General features: G+C 38.8%; 1 long non-coding RNA gene across 2 annotated transcripts in view; it reads right to left on the minus strand.

The window, feature by feature from the left end:
• Positions 1–246: 246 nt before the first annotated feature.
• Positions 247–19,389, minus strand: part of LOC139076481 (uncharacterized) — a 114,810-nt gene continuing 95,667 nt past the window's right edge. For both annotated transcript variants that reach the window (XR_011528131.1, XR_011528130.1), the window contains exons 5-6: positions 15,438–15,698; positions 247–14,783 (exon numbers count right to left, since the gene is read on the minus strand). This is a non-coding gene — a long non-coding RNA (uncharacterized lncRNA). The remainder of the gene's footprint in view (positions 14,784–15,437; positions 15,699–19,389) is intronic.

The following is a 19,389-nucleotide window of genomic DNA, read 5'->3' on the forward strand; positions in this document are numbered from 1 at the left end:
CATTGATTCCTTATTATCAATCAATAACATTATTAAATATCCACCAGGAATTTGGCACTTTTCATAATTTCTCTGAAATTTGGAAGACCTAAAGCTGAGAGATTCCATGCCTTGTCCTTCCCGAGGAAACAGGAATTGAAAATCCTAAGGTTTAGGGGTAAAGGTAATTCTTATGTAAGGTGAAAGATGGATTCATAATGCAAAAACAGCAACATGTACAGACACCAAACTTGATGTTTCATGAGATGTTTTATTGTCATAGTATTTTAGAACCGAAAAGAACTTTAGAAATCACCTGTGCAACCCCAACATTTCACATATGGAGAAATTGATTCCCAGAACATTTTGATTAATTGAATTATGAAAGACTTAATCTTTTGCTACCTAAAATAAATGAGTGGAAAGAACAATGATAAACACTCACTAGTATTTCGTTAAAACATCTTTATTTAAGATCATAAGCAGGGCATATTTCTCATGAGATAGTACATGGTCGTTTCAGAGCATTGTTTTAGGTATCTGTGTGTATCACCACAACACTTATCAGTGTTGACGTCTTTTTTACCCTATGGTACTAAGGGACCATACCTATTTACTCTGCTGTACCTATTCAGGTGATTGCCTTCTTCAGCTAGGAGGTTAATAAAGAGAACACAGGGGACAGAGATGAAGGTAAAGTAAAAGAGAGGAAGGGAAGACAAGGGAGAGAGAGAGGCAAAAGATCATTTAGTCCCATCTCAATTTTTTTCTCATTATGCTTTCAAATTTCAACATGTGAACCTAGGGAAAGTTGTCTTCATCTGACAATTTGTGAGCAAGTGTAACTCCTTTCCTTCATGAAATTAACCTCAAATGTTAAACAAACAAGGGAAAATAAAATTGGAAAACCTTTGTTATAATATTCCTCATAAATTCACTTTGTGTAACTTCTACAAAGTAGAATCTTACTGACAGCTGGGCACATCTTCGTGATTGATCTGAAGAAGTGATAATGTATTTCCAAAACAATATAAATGACACATGTTAACGTATGATTTTTATCAGTGGGAAAAAATTTTCTTTTTCTTTTTAATTTCAAGAAAGCATAATGATCTTGTGGGAACAAACTTTTAGACTTTAGGGAAGGAAAGACAAATGGGTTCCAGGATATCTTCCCAAGGACAAAGAAGAGGAAGATGGAGTGGCATGTGAGGTATTGCTCTAAATCTAGGTCAGAATAGCCATAAGAACACTGAGACTTAAGAGTGGTTGTTCTATTGAGTGATGTGACTTAAATCAATATGGAGGGATCATCTCTGGCTAATATGTTTGACATTAATTTTCTAATCAGATTTCACCTATAGTCTGTCATCATTCCTTTCAGAAATCATCAATATTTTACTTGGATGAATACATCATAATCTTTTTACTTTCTCTTGTGGCTTTATTCCTGTTTTAATAATATTGCATTTTAGTAATTATATCTAACTAAACTAGAAACTGAAAAAAAGATGCTCTCCAAACTTGGGCTCTGACTTTCAGCTGTATCATCATTCTTGATGGAGAGTGCAGTTTTCAGTTTTATGCAAAGATCATTTATACAGGGTAGTGTTACTGAATAATATTTGGCCCTAGAATGTACATCTATCTCAGCTAATGAACTTCAGCTTTCACCACAATTTATATTGACCGAGCTGTCCTCAATCCAATAAATATTAGCCCAATGAGCGAACAAATTTAATCTGTGGCCACAATATGTGTGGATATGGCATCTCCAGACACGCAAAAACATTTACCTCTCTATTCAATGTGAAAGATATGCTAGCAGTGGGGCTCAGAGCATTATGTAGAAGATCTAGAGTTAGGTTACTTTTGAGAGTCAGTATGGAAAAAAAATGCTCTGTAAGATTTTGAGTCAAACAATCTTTGGTTAAAATCTTCCTTAGAGAAGTTACTTAGACTCTCTGAGACTCAATTTGTATATCAATAAAATATAAATACATTTTATTCCCCTCACAGGATTGAGAGGAAATAAAATAATAAATGTGAAAGCATCCAATCCAGTGCCTGACACATTGCAGCACCTCACAAAAAATTACTTTACACTCAATCTAGGTTGATTAATCCACTTTACTCAAGGGGAGATTCTGCTATTTTAGCAACTCAACTTCTCTAACCTTGTTCCTCACACTGTTCTTCCCTCTCAAGCAAAGAAAACAAGGAGAAACAAACAAATTCTCAGGAATTGCAGCTGGGCCCAAGCAAGCTGGCCTACTGCTGGACCTAGGAAGTGTTGCTTCAAAGGCTTGTCAATGCTGCCTGTGGTGATGGAATCCCAAAGATGTGAGGCAGGGGTCAACCTTTACTCAAGGTCAAACTGGTAAAGAGTTTGAAACCATAAATCATAAAATATCTCATATTCAGTAAGTATAAGAAGGGTTGTTCAGAGGTTTGAGATGCAAATAGGGTAAGGAAAGAACAGTGAAATTTAAGGTAACGATTTGATGGTTTTTCAAGCTGATTTGGAAAAAGAGTTTTAAAGCTTAAAAGACTGGCAAGCATCATGATCTCTGGCAGTCTAACTTCTTAAATGGAGTTTCACAGACCTTACTAGTTTTTGACAACTCTCACATCATTTAATTTTTTAAGAGATGTGTTTGACCCAAGGTTTTTGAAATATCTTTATATTTGACCTAGAAGACACCTTCAGCCTAGCCTCTTTTAAAGATAACTCTGACACAAAAGTTAGCCTTGGCTAGTAGCCACACCGCCGTAAGTTTTGACCTTGAGTGAGTTCTAGTTTCTAGTAATATTTGAATAAGTGACTTTTAGGTGAAAGTAAGAGGTCAGGAAGTAAAGGACCTAAGTTATGAGGATTGATTTTTATTATTTCTTTCTCATTAATTGCCTGTGCACTACCCCTTCCCCTCTGATTTAATACCTTCTGAAAATTTCCTTCATTTGTAGGTCATTAACAGTAATTTTAATGTAGGTCGTGTCCTATTATAAAAAATTCCAAAGACTTATCTGAAGCAAAGTGACAGAGTGGAAAGAGATTTGGCGGTGGAGTAGGAACGACTGGATTCCCATCCTGGTTCTACCACTAACTAGTTGGATAAACTATCTTTACCTTAGATGAGATGATGATAATCAGCTCTTCAAACTCACAGGGTCTTTACATGGTTTAAATACATTCTTGCCTATGGAAACATATAGAAAGCTGTAAAATATTGCACACATAAATCATTATGCTAATTAAATTATGTATTTGATTTATGGTCTTGAAATTTTGAGGATAAAATAGTGTTTCAATAAATTACTCTTGAAATAACTTTCTTTTAAATATATATTGAAATAAAAATATTTGTATTCATGGCATTTAGACTACAAAATTCAAAGCTGCAATTTCTAAAATAATTATATTCTATGAAGTTAACCCCGAAGAGTAGTAATAAGAGCCTCCTAAGAGATCGAGCTGCTTCTATCCTTGTCCACTTAGAGTCTATTTTCAACAGTTGCCCAAATGATTCTTTCAAATAGTAAGTCAGATCATTTCACTCCTCATCAAATCTATCCAATGACTCCCCCGTCACTCAGAGTAAAAGCTAAAGTGCTTAACAATGGCCAAAAAGACTACATATGATTGGATCCCCTGTTAACTCTCTGACCTCATCTCCTACTGATTGCCCCAGATCCACATTTGCTCCTCAGTACCTCTGGGTTGTCTATTCCCCCCACCTGAACACTTTCTCTCTGATGTGGCTAACTCACTCATGGCATTCAACTCTTTGTTCAATTGTCATTTTCCCAATTAGACGTATCCTGACCACTCTATTTAAAATTGCACTCCTCCTCCACATACTCAATACACTTAACTCTGTTGTAACTTTTCTTTCTTCTAAAGTATCACCTTGTAATATACTACATAATTTGCATATTTATCATGTTTATTGTTTGCCTCCAGCCCCCACAATATAAACTCCACCAGGGAAAGGATTTCATCTGTTACCTCCACTGATATAACTCACATACTTCAAACAGAGCCTGGGCAATAGGAAAAGTGCTCAAAAAATTACTCACTGAGAGAATGAATGATATAATGATGATACCATATAAAATTTTGTCAGTAGATGTGATGACTTCTCTGGCCCATTCTTGTGACCAACCACAGCATTTACAGGATATGTGCATCCAAAAAAAGGTAAGAAGTGTGGCTATAAAAAGAGAATGAAACTACCCAGCTCTTCTAAACACAGAATCCATGACCTTGGAATCTTTTTATACATTTTTTAACCAATGGTGTTAACAGGATTTTCTTTGTCCTAAGTCTATAGAACATGACAACATTAATCTCTTAGTAAATTTGCATAAAATTTGCAAATATAATTTCATGATCTGTAAAACCAAAATCAAAGTATAATATAGCAATTTCACTGACTTAATCTTCCAGAATTCTATCAAGAAAGTAATCAGATTTTTTATCATTATTTATCCTTTTTTAAATACTTATGGTTCATCATTCTGCAGTTATCTAGAGGTCGATTAGTAATTTTCTCCCTTCATATTTATTCCAATGTTTTAGTTGAGATTAAACTAATTATATCTGGTACCTAGAATTACCTACCTCTTTCATCTTTTAAACCCATAAGACATTACTTTTTAATTTATATTTAGAAATTGGAAGTTTCATACCAATTTTTTAAAACCCAACCTGTATTGGATCAATAATTCTGCTGCTTGGTCATCTTATGCAGACGGGCAAGTTAGTACCTATAATTAGGACTATGTCATACCTCCCTTTATTAACACTATGACTTCAGTGGTGGCAGCTGTGGTCTTTGGTTTACTGTTCCTAGTCTCGGTCTTCCTTTCCAATTCAAAGCTATACACCAAAATTTTGGTTCTGTCCCCAGTTTCCAATACGAAGTCAAGGCATTCAGTCTGAGCAGATCATTGTACACACTGGTGAGAATCAAGCAAAAAAAACAGAGATGATGGTCTTAACAACAAGGTCATAACTCTTAAAATGACTTCCACACAGTCTCCATACCATGAGCGATGTTGGACCTCCGATTAATACCAGACAAGAGTATGAAATCCATTTGTGTAGTCATTGTACTATGAAAGATATTTTTAATCCAGTCACTGAGTAACTTATTGTTAAATACATTGGCCACCTTTTTGGGTTTTTTGTTTGTTTATTTGGGGTTTATTTTGGCTGGCTGAGCAACAATAGTGCCAAACAGTTACTAAACACATTTTCTAAGGATTTTCATTTTTCTTACTTCTAATCTAAAACTTGAAATTTCCCCTGTTTCTCTTTTGTCTTCACTAACCATGACTCACTCAAATGTAATGCACTCTCTCTGGTTTTTAAGGGAATTGAAATATTTATCAAAATTGAAATGAAATGTAAATCTAAATCTACCTCACTAGATGGCAACCATATGTCATATGTGAAGAAAACTGAAGTACTAAACTTCCTAGTCTGTTTGTGTAAAAAGGACTTTAAAGACGTCTTTTCAAAAACAACATAGATTTCATGGGGCTTCTTTTCTTCTTTTGTATAACCTGGTTTGTCTTCTAAAGCTTCAAACCTGATTATACAACATCATTCTATAAATTTGTTCCCTAGAATTTCTCTATCCCCCTCATTAGTCTTTAAAAGTTTCATTATTTGCTTCCTTACCGGAATACATTTCTCTAGAAACATTATATGGATCTTATCCTGGTGTGCTAACTCCAGGCTTTTGGCTATTGTCCAGCTTGAACAATTAGTTAAAATTCTCTTTGAGTTTTAACCAGATGTTATAGTCCTCATTTCCTGACCTAAAAGGCTCTTTGAAATTATGAAGAACTTTTAAATACTTGTCCCATTCTCTTTCTGAGCTAGCTGCACCTTCTTGCTAACTTAATATGGTCTGAGATTCAGTATACACACATAATTAGTGCGGTTTATACAACATTTGGAATAAATCAGGCTTAAAAATACTTTAAATATGAGAAGGCAAGCATTAATTAGCAAAGATTTACACATTGTATATCTATTGACTTTAAATTTCCTTTTATCAAGGTTTTTAGTTGAGATTTTAATTACTAAAGAGATCAGAGCATTAATTCCAGAGTTTTCTAAATTTCAGATAGTATCATCTATTCAATGAGACTGTAATCTTTCTGAAGATATACCTTTTACCCATTTTGCATCTTATCCAGACCCAATCAATGCCGTTTACATTGTGAGTCCCCAACATAGATTCACGATCACTTGATACGATGTGCAGTTGTGTATTACTAGTCATCCATAATCACAACCATTTAACTTATTTTTTTCTCTTAACCTTTTATTCCTACATTTAGTTAACTCTTCATAGACCTTCAGGGAGCCAAATTAAAGTAACTGTCCTCACTCACCCTTGATTGCTGAAATTACCAAAAGAGGAGCTGCTGTGGGCCCAAGACAGTGGATGGGCAAAGGCAGCGCCTGTCGATCCTGAACGGTCAGCAACAAAGGCGATGGGTAGGATGGAGGAAAAGGAGTAAAAGAAACACTTTTAAAGCCCAATCAACTGATTAGGAGAAAATCCTCAAGATGTGTAGTGCATGCAGTGGACTTTTGAGAGGAAATACTAGCCAGAAGCTATGCTTAACTTTCCCTGTTCCTTATCTCTAGCAGCAATTGAAACCAAATGCTTAGGTCTTTTAAGTACAGCCTCTGGGTTGGTGGTGTTCTGTGTTTAGATAAAAGTGAGTTCAATATTTCTTTATTAATTTTAATGGTATAACAAGAATGGTGTCTCATTTGGACACAAAGAGTTCAAAGTTACTATATAAGCACTCTTCCATTAATCTTTAAAATGTATCTGCTGGGTGAGCAGCCAACATAATCCTGCCTAAACAGATAAGAAAATAGAGAGCTAGTGAGAAGGTGACTGGTTCTGTTTAAAGCTACACAACGAATCAGAGAAAGAGATGCAGCTCCAGGTCTCACCCCTGCTCTGGGCCGTGGCCACCTCTACTGGCACATGCTCATGAGAACAGCCAAAAAGCTGATGCTTGGGAGTTGCAAATTACTTGATAAAAGGGCCTCCTTCTGATCATTTCTGGGCCATTCAAAAGAGAATTCCATAAGTGAAATTTCTAGAAAGTTCAGAAGAGAATTTCGTAAGCGAAAAGTAATATTTTCTGTGACACCAGTAGTTTGTGTTGTATCCTTTGCTTGCATAGCATCAGTTCTTAATTATCTAGAAAATAATTATCCATTTGTGGCTTATCAGGCCCCTTTTTTCTCTCCTGCTTCCTGCCTTTGGGCCATTTCACTGCTCATTAATATTTGCATCAGAGGCCAGATCAGCTGCTTTGCTGGTGGATCTGGTTAAAAGTTTTGGTGGGCAAAGAGATAGAAACCATTGAATCTATAAAATGTAGTGAATATCTTGAGGTTTAACCCATCTATACTACACTAGACAGCCAAACTCAGTAACAAATGATAATGTTCATTTGTCAGGGATAGGTCCACTCTTTTTTGCCTTTTACTCTGCTTATCTACTTTCCTCTAATTCTATACTTGATGCTTATTATCACAGATAATTGAAATTTGACAAAAGACGCAATCAAGTGTCTGATGGATTTTGACAATGTTCACGTTTTTAAACCGCATTTTCCCACCCCTAGAAGAGAACCTCAATAAATACATCTTACATTTATTAAGGAATAAATGAAAGGTGTGCTTGTTCTGTATTATTTGTGGGTTGGTAGATAAAATATGGCGATCAGCACCCTGCCACCCCTGCCCCTTCAAGGATTCTCCCTGGTTAAAGAGCGGGTGCTGGCGGTGGGGGATTAGTAAGAAGCCGTGATTGCCTCATGAATCAGGGTGAAGCTTCTCACAGGTGGCAGTTAGTTTGATCTTCCCAGTCACTCTAGGAGGTGATATATCTTTTGCGATTATCACTCACAAGGATATCCTTGAAGGAAAACGAGGCTGCCTCGCCAAAACACAACTAAATGAAACAAACAAAAAGGAACAGTGACAGTGGAAGGGGGCAACAGAGAGGATTCTTTTAGAATCTACACAGATAAAATGGAGCGTGTTGGTGAAATCCTTCTGCTGCCACTCACAGCCCTATTCCTAGAGCTGTGCTGACCGCATCAAAACAATGCTGCTGCATAAGCAAGGCAATAAGCAGAGACCATTAGCTCTGTTTCCATTAGACACGCAGAGGGTAAAAAAAAAAAAAAAAAAAAAATCAATAACAGGCAAACACAAGATAAAATTGATAGGAAAGAAATGTTAATTTTAGAGCTTTAAAACGAGGTATTGCAAACAATGGCAGGCAATAAAACCTTAAAAACTATTTTTAAAACTTTCAAAATCATTTACATGGGGAAAAGAACTCTAGCAGGAACATATACAGCATATTAAACTTTAGTGCATTTTTAATGACTTGTTTTAAACAAATTATGCATGAGATAGATTACACATCCCTCACCCACTTAACAAAAAGGCATACGCACGAACAAAAACAAAACCAGGTGGCTTTTAAAAAGAAATTAAGTGTATACTTGGTGACTGATTGGGAGAAATGCCAAGCGATGTAAAGGACTTCATAGAATAGAGTTCTCTTGAAAGAAGCTAGATTGATGGGCTTTTCGGCCCAGACTGCAGGCAGAACAGTACAAATGATGATCAGTCTCTGCCTTTGCATTCCATCCTCTAAATGCCCTCAGCAGACAGGGTAGGGGAGCAGAAAAAACAAGAGCTCTGGGATAACAAGTCTTAGATTTCAGTCCCAGCCACAGCACTCATTAACTGTGCTAACTTGAACAAGTATTTCTCCCGCCCTTCCTTCCCTTATTTGTCAGATGGAGGTAATAATAATGACGCCGTCTTATCTCCCTAACTTGGAATGAGGCCCAAACCTTGGTATTTTTAAAGGCCCCAGATTATTATAATCTACAGGCATGTTTCAAAACCATTGGTTTCGAGCATTGGGTCTCAAATTTCAGGGCGCTTATGAATCCCTGGAAGAGTTTGTTAAAACACGGACAGTTGAGCCCCGCCCTCAGAGTTTCTGATTCAGTAGGTCTAGGGTAGGGGAGGAAAATTTGTGTTTCTAATAAATTACCACGTACTTCTGAACCTGCTTGTATGGGGGCCACACTGTGAGAACTTCCGGTCAAGCCTTGCTATTCTAGTGTGCTCCACACACCAGCATGGTCAGCATCACCCGGGAGCTGGTTAGTCATTCAGACCCACCCAGACCTTGTTGGAAATGCTGATGCAGTCTGCCAAACTAGAAATGGCATTTCACGGGATCTCCAGGTGATCTGTATACCCACTAATGTTTGAGAATCACTACTCCAGAGCATCCTTGGAGGAAGTGGAACCAATAAAAGATTGTGAAAAATCTGCTATAGGGTGCTTGTAGGAAGAGCCTCCCAATCCAAACAACAAAACTCCAGGTTCTTGGCACTGGCATTTCTCCCAGGAAGTCCCGTTTGTGAAACTGACAATATACCCCAATTGGAAACGGCTTTTCTCATGAAGCAAGGGGCTTAGACCCACTGCAGTAGGTGCCAGACTGCTGAGTGCCCACCTGAGCCATGAGGCCAGATTGAACAATTACTACAGTATCTTTTGACTATCGATATAAATTTTGTTTCCTTAGAGGATGATCTTCTTTCCAGTGCTTGCCTGTTCTTTTTCCCATCATCCTGTGAAGACTTTCTTTGTGTTTCCCATGGATGTGCTCGCTTTGTATCTAATTATGGACTTTGGCAGTCACATGAAATTTGGTCAGAAGCAAAGGCTGAAAACACCCAGTGCATTTCCATCAGGGAGTTCCTTTAGGCTAAAGAGTCACTGGGTTAAGTGTCAATGATCTAATATCAACCCAGCATCACCAGAACCCCTTCATTCAAACAAGGCTTCCCATTACGTGGAATACAAATCGGAGCACCAGCTTCACATTTGTGAGATTTATACGACCATTTAGAGAAATTCTTCTTGTAACTCCTCTGATAACATCACTGGCAATACAAAGCCGAACGGTTCAAATCAGATTTCATCTCTACCATGTAGTGGTTTAGTGTTTGAGGATGAACTTACAGACTATTAAATTTATAAAAAACAAAGACAAATATACAACATAAAACAATTCAAGCTCCAAAAGCTTTATATTAGCTTTTGGAAAAGAACAGCTAGAAGAAGAAAAAGGCAGTGAAGATTAAATCTTTTAAGATTCAATTTGTCTATCCTGCCATATAAGGCCTAACCTTGCTGGAGAGTTAGAATTATGACTTTATTTTAGTCTACAACTAAGCAAGGCAGTGGATATCACTTCGATGATAAGTTTTACAGTAAAATCAATGAGAAAATGTTTTGATTTTCAGAACTACCCTCCACAAGTGATATTAATAATGTAAGTATTATGGCAATAATGTGTATATTACATTAACAATGTAAACATATAAACGCAAGGATTTTTCTTTTTTATTTCCGTGTGTGATTTCTTTCTTAAAAGTGAAGCCATGGTGAAAAAAATAAGTAAACTATTAGGATCTAAGAGATGTTTTAGAACTGAATTATTTTTCAGCCTTACAGTCTGTCTCTCTTCTTACCAATATTAAAAAAAAGAAAGACATTATCTTTCTCACACAAATGAATCAGAACTCTAAGCACTGTCTCCCTGGCAGGAGAATTCCTTCTACTCCCAATAGTTCTGACTTGCTAATCAGATATTTCTCCATATGGGTTTTTTTTTCCATCTTGCAAGTTTGTTGCACCAGTTAAAATTCCTCTCCGCTTTACGAGAACTAAAGAATTTGTGTTTCTTCACTGCAAGTGATGGAAATCTTTCTGTAATTTACTTTCAGACAACAGACTTTATTAACAAACTGCATTGCATGATCCACTACCTACCTGTGGAAAGAAGTGTGATCATTCCAGTCCAGCCATGTGTCAAACTTACAGCAGCTCAGTTATCCTATTTGTGTTCTATGCATTTATCTCATGAATGACAGATCCCTGCAGCAAGGAATGGTTTGTCTAAAAGCTACCAAACATATTTGAAATATTCCTATTAATGCTTTATACTAATATTAAATGTTGGTGAATTAGTGTTGCCCTAACAAACAAAATCTCCTAGGCCACAATTTTTTTAAATACGGTAACTCAAATACCTTTTCTCAGCCATCAGGAGACACACGAAGTTCAGAACTGAATCTACATCCCGACTAGATGGTAATGCCTTGAGGGCAGAAACTCAGGATGCTGGTCATCAGTCACCTGCAAGGGGCCCTGCAGTGGCAGACACTCTGCTTGTTGAGTGGATGGATGGATGAACAGAAGTTCCTCCAGCTATGACCACTGTGTTTAACCACTTGCCCAGCATACGACCACTTTGTTCTAGAAAGAGAAGGCTGCTTCCTGATAACAGTGTTTAATTGTGGACACTATGTAAGACCTTTGTCCAAACAAAAAGAGGCTTTGAACTTATAGAATAACTTTCGTTAACCTGGGCTAGGTTGTTAAGTCCCTTGAAATGGGTTCTTTGTAAACTCCACCAGGCCTCACCCAGAGCTTGGCACATAGTAGTTGTTTGTTAAATGGAATTGACTTGATTCAGTAGAAGCCATTTAGTGTCAACAAAAGTAAGTACATTAATGCATTGCTCCACATCTTACTCATTAGAGTCACTCTGTTTTAAACTCTCCTTTCAAATTGTATATTAATCTTTTTGATGAGCTAATGCATGTAGATGGTACAAATTGAAAAGGTATAAAAGGGCATACGGTGAAGAGTATGTCTCCATCGCTCTGACTCCCAGGTGCTCAGAACTCATTGTGGGAGGAAAATCTGAAAACTTACCTTTTATAAAAGGAAGTGTTTTATTGTTGTTGTTGTTGTTGCTGCTGTTTTTAAGTACCATGGGAAACTAATGCATTTTCCTTTGGCACTTTAACCCTCAACTTTTTCTTAGTCTTTTTAGATGTGGAAAACAATTTCTCCTGTAAGGTAAACAAAACCTGGTACACCAACTGCAAACAGTATTAGTAAGGCTGGCAGTAGCAAGTCTAAAAGCTATTCGCCTGAGACCTGATGGCCCTACTGTGCTTTTTTTCATTGCTATTCACAAGAAACAAATTGCCAACAGCACCATCGAGGGCGGGTCTTACCTCTAACAACCACGGGCCATATATGAATCAGCTGTGATAGAAGTTTGTGTTGGAAGCTTTCTATGTTTCCGAGGTTATTCTTCAAAGATATTCAGACAGTCAAGCAGCAGTTTAAGAAAGCAATGACTGGTTTGCTGCTTTTTCTAATCCAGTGGGTAGCGATAAACCACTCAGAGTAAGAATAAAGATTGAGGATTAAGATCAACAGAGCATTTATACTACAGCATTTCCTGATGTGACAAATCTCCTGCTTTTGCTGTTTTGCTTGTTTGTTTCACTTTGTTTTATTAGATTACACAGACTTTTCACCTATTTATAGGAGCACAGAAACTTCACTAAAGCACAGAAGAAAATGTACGTTCATATGCTAAATAAACACAGACAGAAAAAAATGCATTTTGGCCCTATGGGAAAACAGTAAAGTTACTAACACCATTTGTGACTTTGCATTATGTTTTAGTGACTTCAGAGAAATTCTATAACATTTCTTGATATGTTCAGCAACCCTTACGATAATTTTAAGGAAGGAAAATATAAAGGGAAAGCATTAACATTAAAAAATATATATATTGGAGACAATGACAAATGCATCCTACAGAGAATTACAAAATATTTCATACCACGCCTGCCTCTTTCACACCATCCCATAACACTGGCCTTGACCAGAGATAACTATGTTTTAGGCATTACATGAGCATTAAATTGTCTTTGGATATTTTTTTAAGCACTTGAGATTTCTCAGGTAATACTTCATGCTAAATTAAATAAGAGAATACTACAAGCAGAGCATCTCAGGCATTATGAGTCTGCAAATCAATTCCACAACCCAGGGTGCTACTTTGTTCTTGAGCCGTTGGTGTAAAGTGCTACATAATTTGAACATTCACCTACTAAAACTTGCATGTACATGCCTAACGCTGCTTTTTCCAAAATACGTGATGACGCATACTATATATTAGAAGGTAAGGCAGAGCCCTTAACAACCCCCTAGGGATGTCTCTCTCTCTCTTTTTCTTCTTTCTTTCCAACAGCAATGGTCTTTGCTTAAAGTTCCTGAACCTAAAAATGTTTTATGAATTTCAACTTTGAGAAAGTGAATCAGATTTAATCCAAAAAGGAAAAGGGGAGATAGTAGCATTTACACATTTCTGGAAGCTGGCAGCAAGATAAATCCAATGTGACAAATCTCTGTGGGCTGTTAAGTGAATTTTGTTATGGAAAGCACACATAAGGCATGCCTAATGAGAAGTAGGGTGCTGGGTTTTGAGAAATGGGCTACTATTTATGAATACTAGGTGGTATGCAAAAGAAAGGCATTCAAGGATTTAAACACTGATCTCTCCAGAGCCTGGACTTTGCTCTGGGCATCACTCAGGACAGAAAACATGGGGTGCATATGATCCTTCAGATAACCACACATCTTATAGGATAATCCGTAAGTCTTCAACGCCTCTGGGCTTTTCATTTAACTAAACAGGATCCGAATTCAGGATTGTCAAGGAGAAAATCTGTGCCATAGTGGAAAGACCTCCATCTTAGGAGAAAAATTTTGGTTTCAAATCCTGCTTCAAGCCCTAGTATCTTTATTTATAAATAACATGATAATACGTGGCCTGCCCACTTCATAATGTCCTTGTGCAATTCAATGAGATAATGCATTGGAAAGAGATTTTGAAGTGTTAGTGCTTTAGACATGTAAACTGTTAGCATTATTAATACCTGGGAAATCATCATGACCATAGATTTGCTCTATGTCAAAATTGCTACATGGCCAGAATCTGGACAGGAAAGTTTCTCCACTAGTCCAGGGGAAGCAGCCAATCCAATTTCATTGCTAAGAAGACCACAAGAGCAGAGCTGCCAAGACCTAATCACATTAATATAGAAGTTTTACTCTCTTCCACCAGATTGTGTGCAACTTGTGGGCCCAGATCCTACTTTGTTCATCTCTGTATCCCCAGCGTCCAGCAGAGTTAACTCTCACCAAATGACTGTGAATGAAGTAAAATAAATGAGATGTCTGCTATATTAGGCATTTTGACAGATACATGAGTCAGAGTTCAAACAGAGAAGCAGAACCACTAGGAAATACATTTATACTAAGGGACTTATTATAGGTATTTGGCTCTGCTCTATTGTGGGAGCTGGTTAAACAGTACACAAAGGTTGTTGCTTTTGTGTTTGGTGTTGAAGCCTGAATTCAGCAGGGCAGTCAATCAAGAAGAAAAGATGGCCATGAAGAGGGGAAATAAGGACAATGTGGAACCTACAAGGATAACTGGAATCTGCAAAGACAGACCAGAACCCACATCAGTGCCTTACCACCACTGAGACTCCACCTTCAATGATGAGGAAGTCCTGCAGGTAAAGCTCATGCTCTTCATCAGGGAGCTAAACACGCACCTAGCCCAGGAGGAAGAGAAGCTGAAGGTGGAGATCCAGTGGGCCCAAACACTGCCCCACACCAGCCAGGTGTGGGTAAGTGACAATGTACATTAGCTCAACAGCACGTCATGCCCTGTACAGATCTTCCAACCCAAAAGAATATGGTGGCAGTTTCACTTGCATCTTCCAAATGTCATTCAAAATGTCTCTCATGGTCCATGAAGTATGTGGAGAAGGGAATTCTGGGAAACAAATGGTAAGCATCCGCTAGTTGCCTGGCATTTTGTACACTCATTGGAATCCTACAACTCTTTAGAACTATTACTTTCCTTGCTTCCTAGATGAACCCTCTGAAATCCTGTTTACATAACCCACCTGGGGTCAAAACCCACCCACCTCTAGGCCTGCAGTCCATGCCCTTTTCCTACACTTCTACCTACAGAGCAGCTGGAACGTTAACACGTGCCCTCAGCCTGGCTTTGAGTGTTCCTCAGGGCAACCCTGAGGAAAATTTACAGCACCTGGAAAGAGCTTCTATCAGTTTCCCCGTTCTCAACAGTGACATAGAGACAGAGCTGATGACACACTCTTTCACATTCTCTCTTCAGTGTCCCTTAGAGAGGTCCAGAGAAGAATGAATTAAGAGCCCCAGAGAGCACCCCCTTGGAGAGTAGGAAGAGGTGGAAAGGATGTCAAAGCCCGCCAAGCCTGCCTCCTCCAAGCTTGGGTTAGTTCTCTCACCCAATATTCCCGTGTGCACTCAACACACACTTGACGAGGAGCCCTTACATGCCTGGACAGCCTGGCTGTGTCTACACTTCAGGTTTCTGCCCCTTCACAGAGTGAGTAACAAGACAGCATTATGTCATACCACCCAGAGGACACTTGTTCCCTACCTGGGGGCTCTCCGCCATGGTTGTCCCCTTGAAAGCCAGCTCACATTCCTGAATATCAAAGTTTGTCATGTTGGGTACATTTTACAATTTCTAGTTTCTTAAAAGTACAACTGTTCATACATCCATTTCTGGTAGTTACGCCTCTCTCAGGCACACTCCTCTGGCATCTCCTCAGGCTAGAAGCTCTTCTGGACGTCACATCTCATTTTATCACAGAGTATTTTTAAAGTTTGAGTCCGAGAATGAAGATAGAGAAGACCCCTGTGCCGTGGGAAGAGAAATACACGAATCTGAATTTGAGGTTCATTAATTTTTCAAGAAAATTTTTGTATTTTTAAATATATTTAATAGACTACATGAACAGATGTTGCAGAGTGTGAGTTTTGAAGTCTTTCAAATATTTAAATGTAAACTCCACGAAAATCAACAAAAATGTAAGTCATGCTTTTTTATGTCTCTTTTTGCTATTAATTTTGTGCACAAGCTGAGTGAGGAATAGAATCAGTTCTATTTCATTTAAGAATGAGCATGTCTTCCTTCCATCCCAGGCAGGCCTTAGGCAAACTGGGAAGGAGAGGAAGTTGAATATTTCAGAGCCTTCCAAACATGCAGCCTGCCGGAGGCATTCTAGAACCCGTAAGCCAGACACTTCCAAACACAAAATTAATTTCTCCTGTGCCCATTCTCTCTGAGTCTATTGCACCAAAAAATTGGATTAATACGTTTGTGTACGAAGGTTAACAATGACCAGAGCTGATAGCACAATTCATTTATACAAAGATCTTCAAAGTCTTAAGGAATGACTAATAGAGAGTCTTCGAAATTTTCTGGAAGGTAAATCAGGTTGTACCTGTTTTGTCAAAGGGGTCAAGGAAAGTCAATCACAGCCACAAAGGAAATTTACATTTTTAATTAAAGAAAGATGGAAATTATACAGAAAAATATTATGGTTGTAAAGTAAATAAAATGCAGCTCGTGGCGAAATGCACTTTTCTGTCATTCTCCTTTAGGTAAAACGTTATAGCCGTGCAGTCATATATTTTTAGGGGGATGGAAATCACCTTTCCTGCCCTCTTCCTATTTCACATTGGCGTTTTTTCCAAGGTCGTTAAAATGAAAGAATGACAGTAGACTTTCTTTATCAACAGCTTGTTCCAACAGATACAATACATGGATGGGGGATCAAAAAGAGCATGAGAAGCATTTCTGCCAACATTGTAGAAAATATTGAACATCTGCTATATCTGGGATCCTGGGAGTTGTAATTATAATTTTTTGAAATCTGTACACAAGAGTTATAAATATTAGAACTGTAGCCTGTGAAAGCCATGAAATATTTAACTTGTTTGGCAGGCTTAAGCAAAACTCATAAACTTAATTTAAGCAAGCCAAACACTATAGTTTTACCAATTTTATATCTTTCATGTCATTAGTTAGATAAATTAAAGCAAACTATAAAACAGCCTGGAGATTGCCGACTGGAAGTCCTGGGGTATACCAAAAACGCGTTTTGAGAATTAACTCATTTTAATAACGTTTTACCTTTCACCTTTCCCAGTTATCCACACTTGTCAAAGACTCTTTGGTTTGGGGATGAGGGGAGGGGGTGGATTTGCTATTAAGAAATGTCTCCAGGGTAAGTAAAAAGAAAAGCAGGCATCAGACATCTTAAGCAGCTTCACAAAAGCCACAATAAGAACTGAAAGCTACTGGCGATTGCCTCGGTGTCAGTTCAATATCAACACAACAAAAACCCACATGCCACCTTGAGTGAAAACTTTTCTAACTTGAAAACAAGGCCTGGTAAACAGCTCTGTGCTGCTGTAGAAGACAAACTGAGAGACTAAGAGAGCAGAGAGAAACCAGGTTTCCATCGGGTTAGATCTGTGGCCCTGTAACATTGCCCAGACTTGTCTTTAGCAATATGGACTAGAACACGCTGGGCCGTGTCCACCTTACATGTGCCTTTGAGGTTTAACACATGACAGTGATAACCAAGCCGACCTTAGTGCCTATTTTTAAGTTAAAAGTAGCTTCATATACAAGTATAAAGGTAGCTTCAACATTTCTTCATTAGCATCCCCTCCATGCTGCCTACTCTTATCCTATGCCCAGAAGGTTCCCCAATAAGAAACTAAGGATAAGGATATTCACATTATAGATTCTCCATGAAGAAAATAATTGATGGGGCCGGCCCAGTGGTACAGCGGTTAAGTTCGCATGTTCTGCTCCCCCAGCCTGGGGTTCACTGGTTCAGATCCCGGGTGTGGACCTGTGCACCGCTTATCAAGACATGCTGTGGCAGGAGTCCCACATATAAAGCAGAGGCAGATGGGCACGAATATTAGCTGAGGGCCAGTCTTCCTCAGCAAAAAGAGGAGGATTGATTGGCAGCAGATGTTAGCTCAGGGCTAAATCTTCCTCAAAAAAAAAAAAAAAGAAAGAAAGAAAAGAATTGATGATGCTACCATTTATTTCGTAGCACTTTATTGACATGTTTTTGCAATTGAACCTCAGAGCAACCCTATTTATGACTATGTGTCTTGTACAGACTAAAAGAATGAATGGCCACAGAAGTTGTGAGGTGAGCCCACATTTGCACAGCTCACAGCACTGAGCCTGGTCCTGAGGTCTCCTGAAGCTTGGTCCAGCACTCTGGTCACAAGGGAGGCAGCAGATTCGCAGAACATCTACCTGACGGGAGGATGAAGCAGGAGGGAGCTGAGGGGCTCCAAGTCCGGAGTAAGGCTGCTGGTGCTGCTCAGGACTCTTGGCTTGCCCTCCTCCTGGCCCTGGCACTCTGCGGATTCAGTATCTCTATTAAAACTTCCTACTCCTCTTTCCCTGCCTTGTCTCTCTCTTCTAACCCCTACAAAGGACTGAAACTGGCTGTCAGCTCTGGGGCTTGCCACAGTCATAGCAGCCTTTGTTAACAAGTTAAGAATCTACAGGAATCCCCTCTTTGCTGTCTCTACACTCTGTACATGAGAGCAATCAAATGGATCAGCTGGAAACCCCTAGCTGCGAATGCATAAAAGAGCAAATGAATAGAAAAGTTCAAACGAGATATTTCACTGAAATATCCTGCTGATCCAGTTTTATTCTGCATTTAAGAAAATAATACCCATGCCCAAACAGCCTCTTTCTCCCCGAAGTAGAGGGTTGATATCACACAGACTCTACACAGGGGAACCAATTCAAGGCAGAACTAAAAGTTCCAGTTCAATCCAATCAGCCCATGTCAGATGTCTGGGGCCAGTCCAACAGGGCTTAGAATGGGATTTGAAAGAGCCAATGCGAGTTGCCGGAGGCCCACACAGGCAGGAACTTATACCTCAGGTTTACTTGGACAAGAAGTGAGCATTAACAGTTTTTCAAGTGTCTCCTGGGTGCTGGGCACTGTGCAAGGCTTTTTATATATGTTTCTTCATTCACCTTCACAATAAGCTTATGGGATAGATTTCAGTATTCGTTATCTCCCTTTTAAACAGACATCATGAAGTCATTTCCTTAAGATTAAAAAGCCAGTAAGTGGAAGATATAAATATTGTATGCAGATCTGCAGCAAATGGAAATTTTAGGGTGAATCTACATTTAACTCACCCTTGAGAATTGTGAATTTCTAGGCCTGCCTTGACCAGGGACACAAAGCTGGGATGGAATGGAACAAGGTAATTAGGCTGCCTTAATCCTTCCCACATTCTTGGGAGGTGTGGAGATGCCAAATACAACCAAAGTGCTAGCTGTAAGGGTGTCTTGGTGCGGGGGCATGGACCTGCATTCCCTCTCCAATCCTGCCCTCCTCCAGGCCCCCAAGAAGGACCATCGTCCATGAAGGGCATGGAGAGCATGGTCTCATCTCCTGGGGACCAAGCGGAGAGGAACATGGCAGATAAAGGCTGGAGAAACAAGGGCCCCGGTCTTCTTGTCTTCCTTCTGATCATCATCACAG

This window comes from Equus przewalskii, chromosome 16 (genome assembly GCF_037783145.1).
Source record: "Equus przewalskii isolate Varuska chromosome 16, EquPr2, whole genome shotgun sequence".
Classification (NCBI taxonomy): domain Eukaryota; kingdom Metazoa; phylum Chordata; class Mammalia; order Perissodactyla; family Equidae; genus Equus; species Equus przewalskii.